We start from the raw sequence: 26,518 nt of genomic DNA, 5'->3' as shown, positions 1-26,518 counted from the left end.
CACTCTATACTGAGTCTATTTTCTAAAATATCTTTATATTCTGGAATAAAAATATTTTATGTAAATCAACTTCTTTTATAGTATGCTAAAAGAAGAAAATTGGATGCTGTTTACATAATTTTTTTCAGAATGTTCTTCCAAGAAGGGTATCCCCAGAATATACCCTTTCCCTCATCAGTTGTGATGTAGTCAGACAAGAGAGTATTACGGTTACCTCATTTGGGTTTATATTTTCCTTTCTGTTTTTGTAATCCGTCTTTGGTAACAGTGTATGGACTTAATGCATTACAGAATATTTTTGTTTCCATATGATTCTTTTAACAGAAAATCTACTATTTAGAAACCACTTATTAATTGAATCTCAGTCATCCAAATTAATATATTTCTAATGGCCTGAAGATTTACATCCAGATTTTTCCTGCTGTTTATCTGTCTCTCCCTCACTCTCCCTCCCTCCCCACCCCCATCTTCCTCATTCCTTCACTGAGATCCTTTGCAATGTGACATATTGACAAAAGCAATCATCCTTTTCCTTCATGCAGTGCACACACACACAAACACTGTTATCAGTCAAGGTCTTGGCAGAAAACACAAGACATGTTCAGAGAATGTAAATACTAAGGGACTATTTTACAATGTAGATGCAGACTTAAGGGAACCCATGCACCCATAACAGAAGAAAGCCATTAACTTCCCTAATCCTGTAGGGCAAAATGAGAACTGATTTTATGTGAATTCCATGAGATCTGTTACTATAGAAATGAGACCAACAGGAGCTCTGTTCCTAAGTAAAGGAAGGCATCCACAGCCCACACAGTGTCCTTGCAGGAAGAGAGGGATAGGGAGGATGTCAATATTCCATCCTCACTCCTTCCTGTCTTCCATCTCCAGCAATGGGAGGCCATTTTAACTAAACAAATAAAATCTAGAAGGTAAAGGACCTAATGCAGCAGACTGGAGAATCACTAGGGGAAAAAGAGGAGGGTCAAATGGAGAAATACTGTTGCTTACAGAAACACAAGTCAACGCACATGTCCCCATCCAGCTCCCAGAGTTCATGTAGTGCATGAATACATGGATGACCCACATTGGTGGAGTCACCGAAATGGCTAAGTATTTAAGAAAGAGAAGGTAAGGAGAGTTCCAGTTGTAGTTTCAATAGGATGTTTTCATTAAGTTCCATTTCCATGGATTTTGTTCATAATCCAGAAATGTGACATATTACTTCTCACACAGAGATGATTTATGCTGCAAAAAAGATTTTGTTTAATGATTTAAAAAACATCATTCCACATCAATGTTTTAACTCATTAAACCCCATTGTCCTATAGATAAGACACCTATAAAACTTAAATTGAGCAATTTTATAAGTGTCCTATGAATTTTTATAGGTTTTTGAAGATGCCCTATATGTAGGATGATGGGACAAAATGAGTTAATATCTCCATATCCCAGAAAATGTCAAATTTTTACTGGTTATTCTTCCTATCAGTGCTGTTGCTGTGGTAATCACTAGAGCTTATTGAATCCCCTCTTGCCCAAGCTGCATATTTGTGAATTTGCATGTGTTATATAATCCTTAAAATAGTTCCGTGAAGAAATGAGTGGGAAGTTTTAGGAGATCTTTTGTAGGAAAAAAATCTTCAGGAAAGAATCAACATTCAGAAGTTAAGAATTCCTCCAAGGACATTGTGCTAATAATGGTGGAACCAGGGATTTGAATTCCAACCCTCTCTATCCCAATGTCTGTTTCTTACCATGCTGTACTGCCTCGCTTTGGATCCCAAGTTATCTTCTCAGTTTATATCTCTATAAGAGGCCTACCACCCATCTAAAGAACTCTACGGGGACATGTCCTTAACATTGATGCCTTTAGTCAAAAAAAATAATTTTTAATAATAATAAACAATTTTACATATAGACTTACACAGAAAGTCATTCATTCCATATCCCTCACTTAGCATGTTAGTATAACATATTTGACTTATTTTTATTATAGCATTCTTTCCCACAAGTCATAGTTATTCTTGGCAACTCATTATTAATGCTACTTATTTTATTTTACTTTTGCAAGTCCTATTAGCAGTTATGATAATAAGATCCACTTATATTAATGATAAGTGGCAAATGATTATACCACAAAGAAAAAGAAAAAGCCTGGTATGGAAGGCAACTGTAAAAGCCTTAGTAAGAGGGATACTGGGAATGACAACAGAAGGGAAAAAGTGGACCCGTGCAGGATTAGTGTGCCCAGTGCAAAGAGCAGGAAAAAGAAAAGTGTCATTGAAGATACTAAAATATTAGAATGTTTACTTCCATAGTTTCTCTCCGCGATGGTAGTGGTGTTTTGTGTTTGTTATATGCCATATCACATGCATTTAATCCTTATAATATTTCTGCAAGTTAGATAAACTCTGATTATTCCAAATTTATAGATGATAAGCCTGGGGCCTTTGCCTTTGTCAAAAGACTGAAGCTTGGTCAGATGAAGTCAATGCTTCTAATAGCCATTAAGTAAATCTTGCCTCTCTTCAGGAACATTCTCTTTTAAACATGTTTGCCCTACATGGTACCACTTAATATCACTCTCTTCAGGAGAATCATAACTTATTCAGGAGAAGCTGACTTATTCAAAGTAAAGGATAAAGATATTGAAAGTAGTATATGTAGGTAAGGCAGGCATTGCATATGTAATTTTAGTATAAGCTTGGTACATTTTTGTTTTCTTACAAAGCAGTTCTTAATAATAAAGAAGTGGGTCTCACAAGCAGAATACTTCACAGTTGAGGAAACCCCAGCTTATCTAACCACACACTCAAAGGAAGCTTATTTGAAAAGGGAGTTGTTTTTGAAGTTAATGAAAATATTCAGGTCAGCATGACAAGTATAAAGTCTATCCTAAAGTTCAGTGACTACAGTCTAAACTATCAGATTAAAAACACTGCCAATTAATTACTTAAATTAATTAATGCTAAATTAACAGGGAACTTCTAAGTTTTCTGCATCAATGGTTACAAATCTTGAACTCCATTACCCAACCCATTGATAGAGAGCAATTTGTTCCTTCATGGCAGATGGATTGGATAGCAGGAGGATTGAGATAAAGTGTCTCCCTCTTAGGCAGCCATTTCTAAAATCACTTCAAAGAGTACAGTAACAGCAGTGAACAGAGACTGTCCTAGCCAACAGGTATAACATTGTATCCAAGATGTTTTCCTAGTTACATAGCTGTAACATCATTCCACTGTAACCTCAGTCATTCTAAAAGCTGGATAAAAAATCCAAAAGGCATAAACAAAACTCTGGAAACTTTTCATCCCTTTTACTTTATGTTTTTATTTTCTTAATAACAATGATGATGATGATGTTAAGAGTGAGAATTTACCAAACACCTATTAGATATTAGAGACTGTGTATTTCATTATCTCATATAATTTATATAACAATATCATATGTATATATAATTATTTTGCTGTGAAGATTGGGAACTGAGTCTTAGAGAGAGTAGGTAAAGTTTTCCAAAGTAGTGGAATAAAAGAGAATGAAGGCAGAGTTGACAAAGTAGATCTTTTCAAGCTAGGAACCATCCTAGCAAATTTGAATTCTCACTCCTCAGTCTCTGGAATTTAGTTCTGGCTGTTCCCGCTACTTAAATGCTTTCCAGCCAGATTTTCCCCAAAATGAGTCTTTCTCATTGTTTGTAAATGTCTTTCCAGAAATGTATTTCTTGACCTATGATGACCCCTCCTGTTTATCAAATCATCTAGTTTATTGTGTACAGTATAAGGACAGACATCAATTTATTACAGTTCAGCTTCAATTTTCACATCATGATGATACAAAATCCAGACACACTGATTGAAAATTACACCTCAAATTTTAAATTTTGGCCTTTTCCCAGGCTAGCAACTTATAGTGGGACAGTCTTAGGATGCTATCCAGGGGCAGCAAGCCACAGCTCCCACTCAGCCAGGTGATCATGAAAGACCAATAAGCTAGAATACTTGGTAGTCTAGGTGTATTCAATGTATTTTGGACTCATAATATTTTCAACATACAATGGGTTTTATTAAGATGCAACTCATGGCAAATGGACGAAAGCTGTATTTATCAGTCTGTGACTATCTTATTTAGTTTTTGTGTTTTTGTTTGTTAAATATCTGTCTCTTCTCCTTGAATAAATTCTTCATGAAGACAGGACCTTTCCCTTTTGTTTTTCCCCCTCTGTTGTAATCCTAGAAGTATATTTGTGTGTGTGTGTGTGTGTGTGTACACACACATATATATGATATGTTCAGTAGGTATTCATTAAGTACTGAATCCTGAGGCATTAGCCTTTTCTTTAGAAAAATACCTGCAAGTTCATGGCTATAAGAACAAGATAAGAAGCACTCAACCCAGGATGTCCAATTCTTGGGTAAGTCACACAAGTTCAAACACACAGAATGAAGAGTTGGGTTTTGTTAGGCTCCCTAATCAAGTAATTTAACTTATAGAAGCCCATCTCCTGAAATCTAGACAATCAGATAAAAATAAGCTGTTAATTGTTTTTGATTAATTAATTATAAACTTATAGAGTCCTGGTAAATTTTTTTCTACCCATGGTGACAAGTCTTGAGCCCATGGTAGAACTCACTAGCCATGTGAACATGAAGTGAGGAGCCTCAGAGATCTCCTGGCAGAAGGAAGATTTGTTCCTTGCATGAATATATTTTCCTAAATGCAGCTCCCACATACAGACACTTAGCTGTTGGACAGGCAAGTAGATTGTAGGTAATAAGTAGAAATTCTTCTGCTCCTCAAAAGCTCGAGTTACCCATATTTGGTCTCCTAGTCATAAGCCTCATTAAACCTATTTGAGCGATTGCCGAGGTAGTTCAATTCAGGAGCAGTATTATATTAAAACTACAATCCAAGCAGGTAGATATTAATTAATAAAGCAAAATCTCAGTCTTTATTCATGTCTCTCAAAAGTCATTAGGGAATACAGGTCAAATCCCTAATACTTTTTGTTTCCCTTTTTTGTTTTTAGTACTGGGGATTAAACCCTGGGCACTTAACCACTAAGCCATATCCACAGCACTTTTTAGGGTCTCACTTAAGTTTCTTAGGGCCTCACTAAGTTGCTGAGGCTGGCTTTGAACTTGGGATCTTCCTGCCTCAGCCTCCCAAGTTTCTGGGATTTCAGGTAAGCACCACCACCCCCGTCCCACATTTTTTTAACCCTTTGTCATCTACCATCAGTGTTTCCAAATACCATGTCCCCCACCTGTTACTGACAATGCAAGCAAGCCAAGGCCATGCACTGTGATCAATTACAACAATAAATTTTATTCTGTTGTACCAATAAATGTCCATTTTTTCCTATAAAAACAAAAATAGAAGGATATTATTTTATTTTCTTTACCATTTATAGATAACTATTATTCATAAGGGTACTCTATTATCATTTTTGTGACTCATTTGCTAAATCCTTTAGGAAATTATATTTTCTCTGGGAAATAAATCCATATTTAGCTTTCATATGTTGATAGCATTGAAATGAGTATATTTGTAAATATTTGCAAAGAGGTGTAATGATCAGTGGCAGGAAAACATCATTATTTCCGCTAAAGACACTTTATTTTCCCTCAAGTAACTGTTGTTTTTTATTTGTTACCATTAAGATTTTTGAGGTGTGTGTCATATTTAGGTAACTATCACTGATACAAGCAAAGAAAAATCATATACCTGCAAGGAAGACTGATAAATTATTTTAAGCTCTGATTCCAAAGTTCTATAGTCTCTCCCAAAAGCAAATAGAAGCATTTAAAAAATGATTTGCATTCCTCACACTTTCCTTTCAAAAATGAAGCTCTCTTGAGCAGAAATATCTCCCTAAGGTAGATTTTTGTCAGCATATAGCCAGATCATTTTTTATTTGAAGAATTTTTTTCAATGGCCCAAATACCATGTTCACTCCTCTAGGATATTCTGATGAATAATTCCTCAAATTGTACTTCTTCAGAAAATCAGAATGACTTTATGCATATAAGAGTTACATACCAAAATCGTCAGACTAATAAATAAATAAAGAATCCAGCAGGATTTTTAATAGAATAAAAAATAATTGGTGAAAACAAAGAAATTTAAAATTGTGAAAATTGTTTTGTATTGGATTGTCTCTGCTTGTGAACAAATTTTATCAGCTGGAGATAAATTAATGGACATGTATCCTTTGCTTCATGATTTGCTCAGTCCACAGAATGTGATTGAGTTTATTTGTGTCAGTTATATCTTCTGCCTGAAGGTTCTACTCAATCAAAATGCATTTATACTTACTACAGTGTTCTTTACTGCCAAATAAACAGGAAGAAATGCCATGATACTTTCTCTTCAGCTGCATAAAATCTAGCAGAAGAAATAATAGTAATACGTATAAAAATATTAAGCAAAATAAGGCTGTGAAAAGATGAGTCGCCCCCTCTTTCTCAACCACCTGTCTCTTATTAGGCAATGAAGTAAGTGGCAATCTCTCTGGAAGACTGTGGTAGTGGCAAGTTTTTCCCAGGGAAAGAGGAATAAACCCACACAGAGTGTGTGTAGCAGGGGAGGGGTTTGGAAAAAAGATCACCAGAATGGGTTCTATGAGCAGAGACACCCCCTCACAGTTGATAAAATCTTGCATGGCGAAAAGCTAGGATTAATATGGCTGAGTCACCGTATATTCTGATTTTCAATCCTCAGGATATATATCAAGGAATAGAATAGTTGGGTCAAATGGTAGTTCTATTCCTAGTTTTCTAAGGAATTTCCCTACCACTTTCCAGAGTGGTTACACCAGTTTGCAGTATCACTGGCAATGGATGAGTGTACCTTTTTCCTCACATCCTTGCCAACATTTATTGTTACTTGTTCATAGCAGCTCAGTTCACAATAGCTATGCTACAAAACCAACCTAGGTGCCCTTCAACAGATGAATGGATAAAGAAAATGTCGTATATCTACACAATGAAGTATTACTCAGACATAAAGAAGATCAAGTAAATGCATGGATTTGGAGACTATCATTCTAAGTGAAATAAGCCAATCCCCAAAAGTCAAAGGTCAAGTGATTTTGCTATTATGTGGAAGCTCATCCTCAATAAGGGGGTAGAGGAAAAGAATGATATTCAGTAGATTAGCCAAAGGGGAATGAAGGGCAGGGAGAGGGGACAGGAAAAAGAATGCAGTGAAATGAATCCAAAATAATTCACCTGTGTTCTTACATGCATACACCATAGTGAATCCCACCTTCATGTTCATTCATAAGAATGGGGTCCTAAATAGAATATAATATATTCTATGTTTGTATAATTATATCACAAAGAGATTTACTGTCATATATAACTAAAAAGAACCAAAATCAGAGAAAAAAAAAAAGCTAGGCATGAAAATTGAAACATGTCTAAAGTCTGAGAAAGTCCAATGATTGCAAAATATTAGAAATGACTTCAATTAGGACTTGGGAAGCCTGGTTTTAGATTCATTTCTGCTACCAATCTGGTTTTTGTTTTTGTTTTTGTTGATGATGTAGCTATCACACACCATTTCACTCCACTGAATATTCAAATTATTACTTATAAAATTATGGCCTGGGTTTGATTATCCCGAGAATCCACTCCAGCTCTAACTTTTAGGCATTGGAACAAAAATCAATCAAGGGAATTAAGGTAGGGAACATCTTTCTGCCCTTATTTCCAATATTTTCTAGACATTCCAATAATTTTCCTGGGCATCTAGCAATGTTGCAATCTCCTCTTTGTGGAGATTTTTAAAGCCTAAATAGATGTTTAAATTTTCATACATTATATTTTCAATATTTGAAGTGTCATATGTAATCCAGGGGAATAAGAGAATGAATTATTTCCATGCATCCAAGGCAAAATCATCATGAGCTACTTCATTTGACTTGGAGTGAAACTCCCTCACTGCTACTTACCACCTTTTAAATGCACAGAAATCAACAAAGGCATCTTCCACGGCTCTCCAAGAGCTCTACTGGAGGATAAGGATTAACTCTATCTCCTTATAAGAAATATAAACATACCCTTATCTTTGCATATACAGCCATCTAAATTTGAAAACCCTCATGAATATTTAAGTAATCAGTAAGTAGTAGTAATCATTCCCATTTTATAATTAAAGTAGATGTCTTATTTTTAATTTAGGGCAAGATGTTGTTTTTTTTTCTTCTCTGTTAGGTAATCACAGCAATTCTTGATGAATGTATGATTTATGTGGTAAGAAACATCTACCAAAATAAAAAGTCACTCTCCTTTGGGAAAAAAAATTAGTGGATTAAATCAGGCAAAATTTTTTGGCTGGTATAATTAAAATGATATTTAATTTTTTAAAATTCCTAAACTACAGATACACAAGGCAAAATATATAATAGTAACATATACACCTGCATGAATTCAATACAGTACAAATTAGAAATATGAAATTGCTTTACATTCATGAAGGAACACTATTCCTAAATCCAAGTTCACCTTTAGCCATATTTACCACTCACTCCAGTGCCTATTCTTGGATACTATCCTACACATCATACATTCAAATAAAAATGTATATTTTTATGTGCATCCATTTTTACCTATAATAAGAAAGACAAAAAGACTTACATTTATTTATCTTTACTTTAAGAAATAGTTGAGCAGATGAATTTAATAACAACTTTTTCTGTGCTTGGAACAGGATGAGTCAACTCTAATATCAATGATGCAATGACCTCTGGAGCAAGCTGTGCTTTTACTCTTGGAAGCAGGCAATTGGTAGAAGGAACCCAAGTCCTTCCTTTTCCTCAATTCTGTTCCTGTTAGGTTGGTGTCAAGGGGATCATTTTCCAGCACCATCCTAGGATGAAGAGCATCCTGGGATCAAGTTCTATCATTTGCTGATTCTGGAATTCAACAGTTCTTGTAACCTAGGCCTGACTGTTCCACAGGGTAATAATTCCCTGAGGATAGAAGCCATTCTAACACATGTTTGTCTCCTCAATCCTAGTGTAGCTCATTTTTCATAGTAGTGTTCCAGAATGAATAACTCTTCTTCATCAACGCAAGATTGCTTAAAATTTGGCTCAAAATAAACCACCCCATCTGCCACTGCTTTTTCTCTGCTTCTCTGAATTTCTCACACAAACCATTTAAAACGGCATTTGTCAAGTTCCCGAGGCACATAACATAAATTAGTTTTTGTTTTTTATTTCCACATGATTAATAGATGTTGGATGGTATGGAACATTGATGTTCGAGAGTTAAGATAGGTGTGGATGAAAAGGTATATTGGGGTTAATACAAGTTAAAAATTTTAAAGAAGACTACCCTGTCCCTTTATTGTTTATGCAAGTGGCTGACTTGAAATATGTTGTGGGATTTATTTGTTTTCGTCAATTATTTTACCCATTCTTCCAGTATCATAACTATATTTTAAATGAGAAATGACAAAATAAAATATCAAGGGTTTCAGAGTCCCAAATGCCTTAAAGCAACTCCATCTCAGCCATTTACATTCATCCATTAAATACATCTTTCTGACCATCTGGTAGGAGTTTGGCCCTAGGATAGTCAACAGGCAAACAGTGATTGTTAGGACATGATTACTGTTTTCAAAAAGTTTAAAATATTGAGGTAGTGAAAGAGGTATAAAAATGTAGCACATAAATGCTACAACAAGGTAAAACATAGGATATCATAGAAAACATATAAGAATTGAGCTTAAATCTCTAGACATCCAATGATGAGTTTTGGATATCAAGGTATACAACATGCTTTGTGAATTGAAAGCTCGTACAAAGTTGTTTTAGTTAACAAAGAACAGAAAGTGGGGTTGCCAAACGAACACGAGGATGATACAGGTGTCCTCCTTTGAAGAAGAGATTATTGGTATCCAAGTAATTCTGAAGAGTATTTTTCTACTTCTTTGTATTGAAGCATTGTCTGCCAATGTTTCTTTGTCAAGGAAATCTCCCTCAACTTTATTTTGGAAACTAACAACAGAGTATTAAGTGACAACTATTAATATTGAATATTAATTATTAAATAATTGATTTGATTTACCCATTTTAAAAACCCAAATGATATACCTTTAAGTTCTATTTGATACTCACTGCTTTGTTCATTTTCTGAAAAAAAAATTTTTTTTATATATCTTGTGGAAGAAAACATCACAAAACACATATCAAATAAAATATTCTTCCTGAGAAAATGTGTGTGTGGCAATCAGAATTCAGTTCAAGAAACAGCAGCCAGTCTAGATGGTTCACATAGAAAAAAATTAATAAAGTTTGATAATGGCTTAGAAAAACAGTTGCAGGGTAGGCCAGCAGAGGTCAAGGAAAGCCCTACCTGTATTCAAGACATGAGGGCATACAGGCTGTCAGGCCTCTGCCACCAGTGAGCTCAGCTGCCTGAAGCCTCCAAGTGGTTGATGCCCAGAGGATGCTGGGAAACTCCTGGCAGGCTTTCATATATGCCCATCTGTCGAAGCCCATGAACCTGCTTGCAGGAGCAATAATGGCTTCTGTTGCTCTTCTGCCTTCCAAATCTTACACAAGAGCCTCTCATGGGTGGAATCTAATCCAGAACCCTGCTGGCACAGACTTGGGGAAAATGTTATTATCAAGAATTCAGGAGAAACCTCAGAGAGGGAAAATGGTGCTGAGTTTCCATCAGACCATCTGCCACATATCTCCTTAAATTCAACACTCTCCGTTATTAAGAATAACCTCATCTCATATTTGTAGGGATTTATAAAATTAGCCCTTGTCATATTTCTCATCCTGTGACACTTATGAAGTTTACACTCACAGGTGGCTCTGTACTTTTATCTCTCTCTGGACTTATTGGGGAAAAGTAGTCACACTGAAAGTACATTTCTAGTGAATATACCTGAACAAAAAAAAATATTTAGCAACATGACCTCCACATATTAATAAATGCTCAGTAAATTTTCTCTCCTCCATAATTTTACCCAGGGACTCCTAATAAAACTTTCAAAGATGTTAAGTTCATAAAAATAAATAATTTGTTATCATGTCTAGAGAAGCTGCCAAATTTTAAAAATTAATCACATACTGTAGTGAATTCATTTTTAAAATCCTACAGTAATAATAATAAAAAATAAAGTTGCAATCTGAGATTACACATGGAAAAGTGTTGGCTCCAAGAGTCACATTTTCTGCCTAACGTACTGATTGTATGAGTTTGGCAGGTGACTTGGCCTTTCCATTCTTCGATCTTATCTGCAGACACTGTAAGGTTGAAACAAGTTAATATATAGTTACAGTTGTTAAAACAGTGCCAGGCTCATGGAAAACGCTTGAAAAAATATTTCTATTGTCATTCATACAAATTTGGCATGTCTTTACTTTCATCTAATAAATATTTAGTGAGCATCTTCTATATACCAGACACAGTTCTAGACCCTTGTAATAAAACAGTATTAAAACAAAGACCTTGAATTCATGTGCTTTCATTCTACTAGGAAAAAAAAGAAAACAAATAGATGTAATAGCATGGCAAGAGCAATAAGCTCTGAGAGAAAAAAAAATCCAACAGGGTAAAAATATAAAATTTGATCAAGGCTGCTACTTCAAATAGAATCATCAGGAAGGCCTTGAGAGAAAGTGACATTTGACATAGATTTAAACGAAATAAGGAATTACATCATGCAGATATCTAGGGGAAGATGTCCCAGTGCCCTGAAGCAATAAGAATTTCAAAATCAGGAGTGTGCTGGGTTATGCCTGGCTGCTTGGTAATCAACATTCTGGCCACAGTGGATAGAACAGAGAGAACTCAAGGGAAGGAGTAGAAAATGAGATCAGGAACAGTCTCACAGGGCTGGATCTAGGATAGGGAAGGGAATCTGATGGCCAAACCTAAGAGTAATGGCTTCTTAAACTTTTCCCGCCAGATGCCTCCCTCAGCTTATCCCAGTCCCTGCCCTGTAGCCAGGGAGGCCAGATCATGCAGAACCTTCTAGATCATCGTTAAAGTTTTTGAAGTTTATAAGCCTTGAGGGGGAAGCAATACAATCTGAATTACATTTTAAAGAATTAATGGGATAGGCAGAATATGGTCACCAAAGATGCCGTGCCCTAATCCAGTGAATATGTCTTCTTCCAAGGTAAAATTGCTAATCAGTTTATTTTAAAATCAGGAGATTATCCTTGATTATGCAGTTATGTCTAATATAACAATTAAAATTGGAAGAGGAGGCAGAAGAGAAGATCAAAGTGGCTTGATATAAGGATTCCACCCACCATTGCTAGTCTTGAAGATAGAAGAAGGGGGCCATGAGCCAAGGAATGCAGACAGCGCTAGAATCTAGAAGATGCAAACAAATTTATTCTTCTCCCTTAGAACCACTGGAGAAAAACACAACCCTGCTATCATTGTCTTGATTTTAGTCCAATAAGATCTATATTAAACTTCTAAACTGTGAGGCTATAAGATAATAGACTTGTGTTTTCTAAGCTACTAAGTTTGTAATGACTTGTAAGAGCAGGAAGAGAAAACTCATACCATTAATGTGCCTGCTTTGTGGAGAGTAGGCTGGGTGGTTGTGAGGCCATAGAATTGGCAAGAACGGAGCAGGATGACCAGCTGCAGTCCAACTGGCTGAGACATATGGTGGCTTAACCCCTCCCTGGTGTACTCCGGAGATGGTGACAAAGGTGTTCAACAAATGCTGTGCTAAGTGGAAACAGAAAATAAGGGAGCTGAAAAGAAAGCAGAAGGTCAGGGAAGAGTTGTTTGTTCAAGTGGAAGATATCTGTATGTCAACAGCAACCATCCGTTAGAGAGGGAAAACTGGTATGACTGGTATGTTGAAAGACTCAAAGCTGTTACCTGCCCTGGCATTCACTCCTGACCTGGCCCCTATTTTTCTTCTACCACTGTTCTTTGCTTATTCCAACACAGTCACCTGGCTTCTTGCAGATCCTAAGATTCACTGAGCACACTCTCAACTGCAGTTGCCATTTCTCCTATGTGAAGAGAGCCACAGAGTTTGCTCCTTCTCTTTGCTCAGGTCTTGGTTCAAGTGTTACCTGAAGAGAAGTCTTCAGGCCATACCATCTATGCTGCAGTAGATATTGCCCAATTACACTCTCTCTTCCTCTCTCAGCTCTGTTTTCCCATACCACTTACCATCATCTGATAATACATCATATTTTTAATTTATCATCTGACTTTCCCCTAAGCCCCAGTCTTAACTCCTTAAATGGTGAAACTTGATATGATTTGTCCCCTGTGATTTCCACAGCACCCAGTATTTGCCTGTCATTTAGCAAGAGCATATTGTTGAATGAGTTCATTAATGAGAGAAAGAAGAGCTAATTGACTATATTGAAGTATAAGGTAACTAATCTGGCTAGAATCACTAAAAAATATTTTTTAGAATTAACAAACACAGACAACAATTTGTTGCATCACTCAATTGATTAGATTGATTGAATATTAACAATTTCAGGTAAGATGTAATCTTAGACTTTTAGAGTGAGGTTAGAAAATGTCTCCTTACAAAACTAAAGTCAATAATGAACTCTATGCATGTGATGATATTAGACATACAAAAAGTAATTAGTCTTTCTTACTCTATCCTCACCCACTCCCCAAAAGGCATGTACAGATCTGAAGACCTTGTTATTTGGACTGGAAAACAAATAGCACGCTGGAGAGAGCAATCTTTGCAGTTGGAAGATCTAGAATTGAAGTTGAACTCTGGCTTTTCCTACCTCTGTGATATGCTTCTCCTCTTTCTCCATTTTCTTTTTTTTTCCTTCCTTCATTTGACTCGTATGTGCTTTTTTTAATATAATTTTATTTTTAATTGACACAGTAATTTAACATAATTATGTGATACAGTATGACAATTTAATACATGTATATAATGTATAATGACTAAATAAAGGGTTTTAGCATATCTATAATCTAAAACATAGATTATTTTGAGGTGAGAGATATGCCAATTCTATGACACATATAGATATGTGTTGGGAATATTCAAACCCCTAATTATGTATATGTAATACATTTTCTTTTATCCGTTCATTCACCTGTGGATTCCTAGTTGATCCCATTGGCTATTCTGAGTACTGCTGCCTGCAAGAAACATGAAAATGCAGATGTCTCTTTGATATTTGGATTTCAATTTCTTTAATACATACCCAGTAGTGAGATACGAAATGAGTGAAAATATTTGAAAACCACATGTGTTAGAAGAAGTTTATATACAGACCATATTTTTTTAAACTCCAACAAATCAACAGCAAAAATAATAATAATCATGCTCCCCCAAAAGGTAAGGGCTTTCATATATATGTATATCTCCAATGAAAATAGCCAATAAAGACATTAAAATATGATCATCACTAATGAACAGGGAAATACAAGTCAAACCACAATGGGATATTACATAGCAACTGTTAGAAAAGCTGTTATCAAAAAATAATAATAACAAAAGTTACAAAGGTATAGAGAAATTTAAACTCTTGTGAACTGTTGGTGGTAAAGTGAAATGGTATAGTGATATGGAAAACAGTACAGTGGTTCCTGAAAAAATTAAAAATAGAAGCATAATATGGCTGAACATTCTTATTTCTTAATATTTCTTCAAAAGAATTGAAATCAACATCTGACAAAGATAGTTTAATTCCAGGGTTTATTGCAGCATTATTTCTCAATAACTAAGAGGTAGAAATAGCCTGAATGCCTATCAACAGGCAAATGGGTAAAGAAATGTCATATATAGAGTGGAATGTTATGCATCCTTAAAAAGGAAAATCTTATAATGTGTATAACATAGATGAACCTTGAGCTCATTAAAATAAGTTAAGTAAATCAGTGATAGAAAGACAAAGACTACTTGATCCACTGATATAAATCGTCAGAAGCAATTGAATTTAGAATCAGAGTAGAATGGTAGCTGACAGGGACTACGTGAAAGGAGGAGAGGAGTTGCTAGTCAATGAATCTAGAGATTCAGTTTTGCAAGATGAAACATTTCTAAAGATCTGTATGTAATACAACAATGCATATCAGTGAACATTACTATATACTATACACTTAAATATGGTTAAAATATTAATTTTTATGTTGTGTATTTCTGGTCATAATGAAAAATGAAGTATCTTGTGGGTTACCTAAAAAGGCTATGTTTAGCAGTATGGAGATTTCTTAGAAAACTTGGAATGGAACCACCATTTGACCTAGTTATCCCACTCCTCAGAATACACCCAAAAGACTTAAAATCAGCATCAATATTCACAGCAGCTCAATTCACAATAGCTAAGCTATGGAGCCAACCTAGGTGCCCTTCAATAGATGAATGCATAAAGAAATTGTGGTATATATACACAATGGAATATTATTCAGCCATAAAGAAGAATGAAATTTGGCATTTGCTGGTAAATGTATGGAACTGGAGACAATCATGCTGAGTGAAATAAACCAATTCCCAAAAACCAAAGGCCAAATGTTCTCTCTGATATGCAAATTGCTGATTCACAATAGGCAGGCAGAAGCTGGGTAGAGAGGATTGGAGTTTCACTGGATTGGATGGGGTTGGGGAATGAGAGGAAGGGAGTGGGTATGGAAATTAATTGGACATAACTTTCCCTTATTCATATATGAATACATGACCAGTGTAACAACACTTCATGTATAACCACAAAAATGGGAAGTTATACTCCATGTATGTTTGATATGTCAAAATGCATTCTATTGTCATGTATAGCTAAAAAGAACAAATAAAAAATTTAAAAGTCTACATTTTGTCTTTCTTTTTTCTAATTCATTATTTTATCCCTGTTAGCTTTTTGTTTATATATATTTTCAGAATTGTCTTGAAATCTCCACTTTTTTCTATTCTTTCTTATACAGTATTATAATCATTTATGACTAGGAATCTTAATACAAACTTAGCTTTGGCCATATAGCATTAGAGCTAACATTATTTTTTGGAATTGTACTTAGTAACTACTGTCCGTCGCTCATCTAAGAGTATTTTAGCAAAGCACATTTCAAAAATTTCAAAACAGTTGTCTTTTTGCTTAACTTTTTAAAAATTAATTTCTAGTTGACTCAATTGTAATCTGTAACAATGATAAACGTAAGATGTCCCTTTGGAATTTATTGATATTATTAGTGAAAATAAGGTCATACTGGATTGAGGTGGGCCCTAAATCTAATGACTTGCATTCTTATAAGAAGGCCAAAAAAACCAGTGATGAAGAAATAGCTTCTGTGATAATGAAGGCATAGATGGGAATGATGTGTCTGTCAGCCAAGGAATGGTGAGGACTTCGGCAGTCACCTGAAGCTCGAAAAGAGGTATGGAAAAGGTCCTCCCTTGAGGCCTCCTAAAGAAGCCCAACCTGCTAACACCTTGATCTGGGACAATGGTTTGGACATTGATCTCATGACTGTGATAGCATAAATGCCTATTGTTTTAAGTCACACAGTTTTGTGGTAATTAGTTAGGCCATACCTAGAAAGCTAATATAGCACCTAATCACAGGATCTGCAAATAATGATACATCTCTTTCCTGCTAATCCTTATAACTCTTTACTCTTTCCTTTTTTTTAATTAATGGCATTTTCAGAATATCAAGTATTGCCAAAACAGAGACAGAGAGAGTAGCAATTCCTGTTTTATCCCATATCTTAAAAAGAATGTCTGGTTTTTTTTTTCATTAATTATGTATGACTGCTAAAAACCTAGAATAAATGGATACATTTCTAGACAAATATGCTCTGCCAAAACTGAAATCAAAAGGACACAGAAAACCTAAACAGATCAATTACTTGTAATGATATACAAGTAGTAATGAAAAGCCTTCCAACAAAGAAAAGCCCAGGACCAGATGGATTCTCAGTTGAATTCTATCAAATTTTTAAAGAACTATTGCCAATACCCTTCAAATCATTCCATTAAATAGAAAGGGATGCATAGTTCCAAATTCATTTTATGAAGTCAGTATCATAGTCATAGCAAAACCAGATAATGACACATCAAGGAAAGAAAACTGCAGACCAATAGCCCAAACTTAGATGCTTAAAATACTTAATAAAATATTAGCACATAATGTTCAACAACATATTAAGAAGATAGTACACCACAACCAAGTTAGTTTTATTCCAGGGATGCAAGGATAGTTTAATATACACAAATCAATAAATGTGATTCATCGCATTAACAGAATTAAGGACAAAAAACACTTAGTAATCTTAGTACATGCAGAGAAGGCCTTTGATAAAATTCAACACCCATTCATGATTTTTTTAAAAACTGAAGAAACTAGAGATAGAAGGAATCTAGACCATCATAAAAGCTACATATGAGAATCTCAAAGCCAACCTCATAGTAAGCGGAGAAAACAATGAAAGCATTTCCTTTAAAATATGAGACAAGACAAGGATATCCACTCTTACCACACCTATTTAATATAGTGCTAGAAATTCTAGCCAGAGCAATTAGGCAAGAGAAGGAAATAAAAGGGATAAAAATTAAAAAAGGAAGAAGTCAAAGTATCAGTGTTTGCAAATGTTATGATTATATACTGAGAAAATCAAAAAATCTTCATCAAAAGATTGTTAGAGCTAATAAATTTGATAAAGTAGCAGGTTACAAATAAACATATAAAAATCAATCACTTTCTTATATATCAACAACAAATCTTCTGAGAAAGAAATCAGGAAAATAATTCCATTCACAATAGCCTCAAAAAAATTTATGAATAAATCTAACAAAGGAGGTAGAATACCTCTACAATGATATCTATAAAACATTGAAGAAAAAAAACCGAATGGAAATGTCTCCCACATTCATGGGTAGGAAGAATTAATATTGTTAAAATGGCCATACTATCAAAAGTGATGTACAGATTCAATGCAATCCCCATCAAAATACCAATGGCATTCTTCACAGAACTAGAAAAAAAACAGTCCTAAAATTCATTTGGAAAAATAAAAGACCCAGAAGAGCCAAAGCAATTTTAAGTCAATATATACCAAGCAATACTGGAGGCATCACAATACCTGACTTCAAATTATACTACAGAACTATAGTTTAAAAAAATACTGCATGGTACTGTCATAAAAACAGACATATAGCTAATGGTACAGAATAGAAGACATAGGGACAAACCCACACAGATAACAGACATCTGATCCTTGACAAAGATGCCAAAAACATGCATTGAAGAAAAGACAGACAACCTTTTTAACAAATGGTGCTGGGACAACTGGTTATACAGATGCAAAAGAATGAAAATAGATCCTTCTCTGTCATCTTTCTCAAAAATCAACTCAAAATGAATCAAAGACCTAGGAATTAGACCAGAAACTACGCAATTCACAGAAGAAAACATAGAGTCAACACTCCAACATACTGACACAGGCAGTGACTTTCTCAATAGGATCCCTAAAGCTCAGGAAATAATGCCAAGAATTAATTAATGAGACAGCATCAAATTAAAAACCTCTTGTACAGCAAAGGAAACAATTAAAAATGTGAAGAGAGACCCCGCAGAATGAGAGAAACTCTGCCAGCTACTCTTCTGACAGAGGATTAATAATCTAGAATATATAAAAAGAGCTCAAAGAATTTTACACCAAAAAATCAAATAACCCAATCAATAAATAGACAAATGAACTAATGACACTTCTCAAAAGAAGAAATACAGATGGCCAATGAATAGATGAAAAAAAATGTTCAACATCATTAGCAATTAGGGAAAAGCAAATGAAAATTACACTGAGATTTCATCTCACACCAGTTAGAATGGCAATCATCAAAAATACAAATAATAATAAATGCTAGAGAGGATGTGGAGAAAGAGAAACTCTTTTCCCCTGTTGTTGAGACTGTAAATTAGTACAGCCACTATGTAAAATCAGTATGGAGTCTCCCAAAAGACAAGGCATGGAACCACCATATGACCCAGCTCCACCATTTCTCAGTATTTTTACTCAAAGAATTAAAGGCATCTTACTACAGTGATAAATGAATACCCACGTTTGTAGCAGCATAATTCACAATAGCCAAAGTATGGAACCATATATATATACAATGGAGTTTTAGTCAACCATAAAGAAAAATTAAATGATGGTATTTGCGGGAAAATGATGGAACAAGAGACCATCACGTTAAGTGAAATATGTCAAACTGAGAAGGTTAAGGATCATATGTTTTCTCTCATACTCAGAAACTAGAGAGCAAAAAGAAAAACAAAGGTGGGGGTGGATCTTCTAAAAAATCAAAGGGAGATCAATAGAGGAAAGGGACCAAGGGGTAGGACACAGGGAGGGAAGGAGAAAATGCTGGAGCGCCGTATTAGCCAAATTATATTGCTACATTGTGTGCATGAACGAATATATAGCAACAAATCCCATTACTATACACAACGATACTGCACCAATAAAAACATTAAAAATAAAAAATGTGTTTGCTAATAAAATTCAGCATATAACATCTTAAAATTTTTATAAGTTTCATATATTACTTGTGTCATGTGGGCATAATAATATAATTTATCAATTTTTTTGCAACTAAAATTACTATGGTTTATTTAACTTTAGTCAATTAATGGGCAAATTCAGTTCTTACGGTTTTAATATTTTAAAAGATGTGCATTCATACATAAAGTATTTTTCACAATAAATTATTTTTGATACACTTGAATTTTGTTGGCTGATATTTTATTAAGGACTTTCACATCCATGTTTGTAAGTAATGTGGGCATCTTTTCTTGTGTTATCTTTACCTAGTTTAAAAATCAAGCTTAATCCAACTACATAAAATATGTTGGCAGGATTTTCATTTTCTGGAAGGATTTTTATAAGTCTGGAATAACAACTTCTTGGAACTGGGCTAGAATTTTGGCTCAGGACTTTCAGAAAAGGAGAGTCTTTATGGCCTCAATATATGTGTCCCTTTATTATTTTCTTCAGTTTTTCATTTCCTTCAATTTTGTGAATTTTTATCTATTTAATATATGTATGAAAGTATGTACATATTTCATGCGAGATGTTAAATGGATGAGTTTTCTTAATATTTTATTTTTAATCTCTACTGCGATTATAATTTTTCACTTTTTCATTCTGTATCTAACCTGTTTGCGTGTCATTTTCTTTATGATTTTTCTCTTTTAGCAATGTTGCCAGAGGTCTCCATATCTCATTAATCATCTCAAAAACTTTGTTTGGGGTTTAGTTAATCTTCCCCACTCTTGTTGTTGGTGTTACTTTTGCAATGTATTTCATACATCTCTGCCCTTTATTGTTTCTTGCTTGCTTGCTTATTCAGGTTTGCTCAATGCACTATTTCTAACTTTGTACATTTGAACGTTTAGCTGACTTGTTTTTAATCTTTCTCATTCCCTGATTAAATTTTTAAACCTATAAATCACCACCATCACCTGCTTCCTAGCATCGCTGTAGCTCTTTTGTACAGAGAGGAAAAAGAGCGCTGTAATGCATCTTCATATCCATCTTGCCTCTAGGCAGAGAACGAGCCAGTCCGTGTCTGAGGTTATGCAAGCTATTTCCCAACCTCATCATGAACAATCAAATACCATTAATGCAAGGTGAGAAAAAACGTGAAGTAGAGAATGGGAAAGGAAGAAATGACTACATTCACCCATCTATGCTGACAGGTAAAAGGAGAAAAAGGCTGGAGGTGACACAGACACTGGCCTGACTTTTAGATCATAGAAATGTGGTCAGTAGGGCCCCTCATTCGGTGGGATGGGTCCTCTTGTTACTATACCCCAGTGGAAATGTTTCACTGCTCTACCTACTTTGTTTTTCTCCCATTCTTTGGTCACCAAACATCTGGTGAGTCCCAGTCAGATTCCTCAAGTCTGTACTATGTGCCAGACACTGTGCTATGCACTAGGAAATCACATGAAAGATAATAAGCAGAGTTTCTGCCTCAAAGTACGAAATGTATAAATTCTCACCTAGAATACCAGCTTTATTTAAACTTATTTCTAAGAAAACATTTGGATTCTTGCTATTTTTCCTGTATTAAAAAACACTTCATCTGTGCTTAATAGGCACCATAGGCTTTATAGCTACACTGAGTAGGAATTGGTAACTTGCAACTTAAGAGAACTGTTGGAAGTTTGTTCAGAATGAGAAGTAGAAATTTCTAATTTTTTCACTTGGGTCATAGGTGGATTAGGGTGCCAGTCACTGACATAAAAAATATATAAAGAGGAGTGATTTGAAGAAAGAAAACTAGTTCAGGTTTTTACACATGAGTTTGGGTTTTCTTTTTGAAATCCAAGTGGGCATGTATACTTATATCATTGGTTATATTGGCTTAGACTTTTGGAGAAAGATTTGGCCCAGAAAACAACATTTGAAAATCATACTCCAATAGATGTGCGTTAAAGGGATGGGAATGGATGATATCATCCAGAAAAAGTACACAGAGAAGAGCACAAGCCAACGCTATCTGCATTCCCCTAAGCTAATATAAAGTTCTCATTTTATATCTCTACAGATCTGATGCATAAGTAACCACTACTTATTTATTCTGTTTCAACTCTTACTGTGCTATCCTCCACATCAGGCTAAATAAACTGATGTGCAGAAACATCATCAGTGTTCTATTTATCCCCAATTCCATTGACTATAACTGTCCAACCTCTTTTGAGTATCCAGACTAAGTATTCCCTGTTGGATTCCCCCAAACCACAATGCACTGGTTATTGTTATTTATCTTTACAATGAACATTTATTGAGTAAATACTATGTGCTTAGCACTGTCCTAGGTATTGGGAATACAGCATCAAAAGAAAGTCACTTTCCTAGCAGAATTTACATGTCCTAATTTTCTGATCTATCCTCCATTTAGTCTCTGAGTTTGCTTCTTTATCTAAATTGAGGTATAACCACATACATTTTTTCTAATAATTCCTATTGCCAAGCCAATTATCTCCACATATTCTGAAACTTTCCTATGTGTTAACCTTGTTTCAATCTCTGGACTAAAATCAAGGAGGAATAATTAATTCTTCATAGCATTTCACTCCTTATAAGACAATGAATATTATTATCTTAGTTTAAGCTTCTCTGACAAAGAATCACAAAATGGGAGGTTTATAAATAACAGGAATACACTTCTCACAGATTTGGAGATGTGGAAGTCCAAGAGAAGAATACCAACATGGACAGGTTCTCTCATAAGAGTCCTCATCCAGGTTGCAGACTTCTCAGTTTTTGTATCCTCACATGACAGAAAATAAATGAGGTAATTCTCAGACTCTTCTTATTAGGGCATTAATCCCATTCATGAAAGCTCCACCCATATTACATAGATTCCTACCATAGGTCCTACTTCAAATGCCATCACGCTGAGGATCAGAGATCAGAAAAAAAATTTTGAGAGGCAAAAAAACATGAAGTTCATAACCATTATACTCCCTATTTTAGAAATTAAGAAAATGAGGCTTAAAGAAGTATAGGAATTTTCCTGAGTTAACACATGGTACAATGAAAAGCCAATATGAAGCAAGATAATTCTGGCTCCAATATCAGCATTCATATGATTCTTCCATGGTAAATAAACTTCCTCTACAAGATATAAAATTTGGAATACCTAAACAGAAAGCATTAACTCCTCCCTTTGAAAATATTCTCCTATGACTATCAGTCATTCTCATACCTTCCCCTTCTACACACTATATCAATATAATCATAACATTTTAAAATATTCTACAGACTTGTATCTGTTTCCTCCTTCTGATTCCACTGACACTGACCTATCTCATGCCTTCATAATCCCGCTCAATGCCACATTCACCTGGTCAACACCATCATTGTTCTCTATGGGCAATGATACAAATTTTGTTACCATTTCCCTAGCTATAATGTGTGTGTGTGTGTGTGTGTGTGTGTGTAATCCCAAGCTGTATTTCTAACATAACTCACTTTAAGAAATATTTGTTGAGGTCCTATTAAATATTAAGACCAATATCCCAGGTTCTGGGACTTGCATGCTATCATTGAAATTTATTAAATGTTTATTTTGACACAAATCTTATCCCACTAATAGCCCTCAAAAACCTCTTAGATAATATAATGTAGTATTTTTCTATTTAGACGAAGAAACTTAAGGAGTTAACATGTTCAAAACAGAGAAAAACATAAACTTAAATCTAGACTATCTGAATCCAATGTCCTCATGTTTAATCATATTGTATTAGGATTCTCCAGAAAAATAGAACCAATAGTGTGAGCATTTATGTATAACGCATAATATATATGATTTATTATGAAGAGTTAGCTTATAAAAGTATGGAGACTGAGAAGTCCCATAATCTGCCATGAAAGGTGATAGTATAGGTCAAGTCCATATCCAAAGACCTAAGAATCAAGGTAGTTGATCAGGTTAAGTCCCAGTGCTAATCCAAAGGATCAGAACCATGAGTGCTAAATTCTGAGGATTGCAGAAAATGGATGTCCTGGTTCAAGTAAAAAAAAGAAAATTCACTTTTCCTCTACCTTCATGTTCTGTCCAAGCCCTCAAATGGATTGGATGATGCCCACCTAAATTGTGAAGGTGGATCTTCTTTATTTAACCTAGTGATTCAAATACTAATCTCTTTCAGAAATGCCCTCACAGGCATACCCAGAAATAATGTTTTATCAGCTATGTGGGCATCTCTTAGCCAAAACAAGTGGACATACAAAATTAATCATAAGTTCACCCCTTGAAAACTCAGCATTTTATAAATATACAAGGTCCAACTGATTAAAGTTTTTTGGTTTGGTTTTGACTTTTAATTATTCCAGTTATGCCTTCTCAAGTATTTGATTGAAGTTCCATTTGGAACTAACTAATGTGATTTTCACAGTGGTAAGCTTTCAACATTCATAGGAAAATAGAATAGAAACCTTAGTATCGATGTATAATAAGGAAGTACTGGGGAAGTGCATCAGGCAGGAGGGATTTAAGGAATTCATCTCTTTGATATTGTGTCACATTAAGAGTTCCAAGAAGTTTTGGACTACTAAAGGTAAATGCAGGCAACCAGTACCTTATTTTTACTCTCTACTAAAAAAGAATAAATTCTTTTTCTTTCTTTGATGTGTGAGAGCTTTGAGGTTCAGAGACTTCTGTCCACAAAATGGATGTGTTTCTCTCCCACCGATTCCCCCAGTAATTGCTTATTCTAAGTATAAAAATATCTGAAGACAAAAACAAAGTATCAAGGATTATACATTCAATTTAGTAAAACATTAAAAATTAAATCTAGTACATATTACATGGCTTGCCTTTCAGCATGAATATTATCCTAAAGATTTTGAAAGACATACTAAAGTTCAAAAGGATACATTTCCCATCAATGCATAACCTCAGGTCAAATTTTCCCAGAAATACTTCAGAATTTCAATGAACAAGACATATGGGAACACAGAAGGAAAAAAAAAGACTGTATGAAAATTAAATGTGGAGGCATTTAAGACCTGCAAGTTTTCATGTGGATGAACTTGGACTGTCTTATGTCGAATATTCCAACTTTTCATGCTTCAACTACATGACAGCCCAAAATCACTTGAGAATCTATTGAGAAAACAAGGTAGAATGAGCAAACCAGCAATTCTGGACTAGACTGGATGCACATCCCTATTTTACACAAATACAGTTAATTTGACCAGATTTTTACATCTGTCCCTACACTCTGAGCCATGCTATGGGAGACAAGTGACTATACCTGAGTGAATTCATGGCAATGTACATGTGAAAAATGTAAGAAAGTCAATCATTTTCTTAAATATATTTTCCTGCAAAAGAGAAGTTGGCAAGAGGGTTGAGAATATATTCCTAAATTTTGAACCAGAAATACAAATCTCAACCCCATTGCCTTAGCCTTTCTTGCAGGACAAAAGTGAAGCAGCAAAGAGTAGGGAAATCCTACTATTTAAGAACATAATTACCATATATTTTATTCATTCTTATAGCATATACTTTTCATGTACACTTTAATTTCTCAGAAACTGAGATACATCATTTACAGTCACTATTGTCTGAGGATTGTGACCAAAGGTATTCATATTGTTCATGTTGTGTTGCTTCAACTGAATCATGTTCAATATTGGTACTAGGAGTAATTATCATTTAAAATATCTTCAAAAAAAGATATTACTATTCCTCATTGAAACTAAATTATTATATAGGCAGAAAGACATTAAAAATAGAGGAAGGGGGAAATGACTAAGTAAATGATTGGTCTTTGTTGGAGAAATTATCAAAAATCCAAATTTCCTTGCAAAGAAGTTACCTAGAACATTATAGTAATTAATAAAGTAAAAGCCAGGCTTGGTGGCACATGCCTGTAATCCCAGTGGCTAGGGAAGCTGAGCCAGGAGTATCTCGAGTTCAAAGCCAAGATAAGCGAGGCACAAAGCAACTCAGTGAGACTCTGTCTCTAAATAAAACATAAAATAGGGCTGGGGATGGGGCTCAGTGGTTGAGTGCCCCTGAATACAATCCCTGGTACCCCCTCTCCCCCAAAAAAATAAAAGAAAGGAAGATTCACACAAGCAGAAAGGGCTGTGATGCTTCAGGGATGTGTCTCTAATTTAAATCACCTGGAAGTTTTGATATTCATGCAGATTCTGATTCAGCAAATCTGGGGTGAGGCCAGAGATTCTGCATTCAAAGGAGCTTCTAATGATGTAGGTCATGCCAATGTTGCAAGGTGGTGAAGAATTTCCTCTCCATGCCAAGCATTGCCACTGAAGATGCAACTGACTCCAAATATATGGGGGAAAAAAATCGAAGCACTGAGAGGCTGGTGAGATCCAGTCAAAAGGTGGGTAGGACTACAATTAGCCAGAAACTTCCCACTGTCATGGAAGAGAAGTCTTACCTTCCAGCCTCCTGTGATTCGGTAAAGGAAATGAAGCACAAGCGTTAGTAGTCAAATAGAAATGGACCAGCATCAGAATTTGTAAAATGGTCTTAGATAGAGCACCTTTTAGATAAGCACAACCTCATCAATGCTTTTGATGGTGCTGATGGTGATATTGTGTCGGAAACACACCTGCCTATGTCTCTAGGTTAAAAAATGATGCAGAAGAATAGAACATTGTATGTGTAGAGATCGAAGAAAAACTTCAGTCAATTTATGTTTCTTATTTGTATGTACAGACAAAAGAAATATCTGGCTTGTTAAAATCTGTGTCTGAGAGTCAAAAAGTGCTCTTTCTATAAAGCAAAATAGAAAACCTGTGCCAAAATACTGTGTCATAACAGGCAGAGGGTTTTGTTTTCTCTTCACATTATAGTACTTTTTTTCTCATAAATAATGTTTTCCTAGCTTTGATCAAACATGGAGGAATGACAGCCAAACGTCTTACCTCCTTTCCTACAAGGAATCCCACACCACACTTTGAAAATAAAATGAAAGCATGAAAAATCTGCATGTAATAACCCAGAATGGTTTTCTCTACAATAAATAAATAAATAAGTT

The sequence above is a fragment of the Marmota monax genome, unplaced genomic scaffold (assembly GCF_021218885.2).
Source record: "Marmota monax isolate L192 unplaced genomic scaffold, Marmota_monax_Labrador192_F-V1.1 WCK01_AAM20220418_F8-fsc00147, whole genome shotgun sequence".
NCBI lineage: Eukaryota > Metazoa > Chordata > Mammalia > Rodentia > Sciuridae > Marmota > Marmota monax.
This window is presented reverse-complemented; position numbering follows the sequence as displayed.